Source organism: Corvus brachyrhynchos, unplaced genomic scaffold (assembly GCF_000691975.1).
Source record: "Corvus brachyrhynchos isolate BGI_N302 unplaced genomic scaffold, ASM69197v1 scaffold409, whole genome shotgun sequence".
NCBI lineage: Eukaryota > Metazoa > Chordata > Aves > Passeriformes > Corvidae > Corvus > Corvus brachyrhynchos.
Genome location: NW_008246059.1, coordinates 996797 through 998035, shown reverse-complemented (window position 1 = coordinate 998035; position 1239 = coordinate 996797).

The following is a 1239-nucleotide window of genomic DNA, read 5'->3' as shown; positions in this document are numbered from 1 at the left end:
AAAAGTCATTAACCTGTGCCCACTTTTTCAAATTTGCACTTGTCCATTTAATGGACACATTCATGGTGTCGTTATACAGTACACACTCCTTGGTTTTGCTCAGTAGTCTGTATTTGAAGTAATAGTGAAAACCAATCTAGCACACAAGCAATATTGCTTTAATACACAGATGTGACTGAAAAGTATGAGGTTCTTCACGTCAGTCTCTCATATATTTATATATCTTATATTTAGCACGGTATTGTCATCTCTATATATACATTTCAAATGTGTTTTTTCAAACCCCACCAACCACATGTATTTCCTAAGCCCGAAACGACAGCAAGTTCATAATACTTTAACCAGAGCTTATCCAGGTAGAAAGTGCACATTACAAAGGGATAATGAATACTTGTACTGTTCATTATGTATGTGTCCTCACATTCCTAACCAATTCATTCATTCATTAGCAGCTATGTTACTGTGTACTCCTCTTCAGACTTCTAGAGTTCTATCTACCATTACCTCCAATTATTTCTTAATTTTCTGGCCAATTTTATTCTCCGAAATGTTTAAAATAGATTGATTAAACTCATTAGTATTTTAAGAGAAAAATCCTATTAAAATTTATTCACACAAGTCCCCCTTAGTTCTGCAAGTCACTTATATTATGAAAGGTCCAGAATCTGGCCCAATAAATTTCTGGAAAAGTAAGAATCACCACATCAGCCTGTTCAAAAAAAAAAAGACAAAAATTAAAAAGAGAAGTATAACACAGGCAACTTATCTCCACAAAACACACACATCAGTGATTGCATTTGTGTATTGGCAAAGCCGGAAGGTGGCTTAGGTCATGCACATAATGCCAGCCTAAAAAAAACTAAAAAAAAAGCTGTAGTCTGACAACTAAAGATCACAGAATCAATTAGGCTGGAAAGGGCCTCTGAGACAATCGAGTTCAACCTAAGACCCAACACCATTATGTCAACCAGACCACGGCACTAAGTGCCACATCCAGTCATTTCCTGAACACCTCCAGGGACGGTGACTCCACCGCCTCCCTGGGCAGCCCATTTCAATGTCCAATCACCCTTGCTGTGAAGAAATTCCTCCTGACGTCCCACCTAAACCTCCCCTGGCGCAGCTTAGGACCATGTCCTCCCGTCCTCTCGCTGGCTGCCTGGGAGAAGAGGCCACCCCGCACCTGGCCACAGCCTCCTTTCAGGGGGCTGCAGAGGGGCTCCGTTACGGCCATTCGCG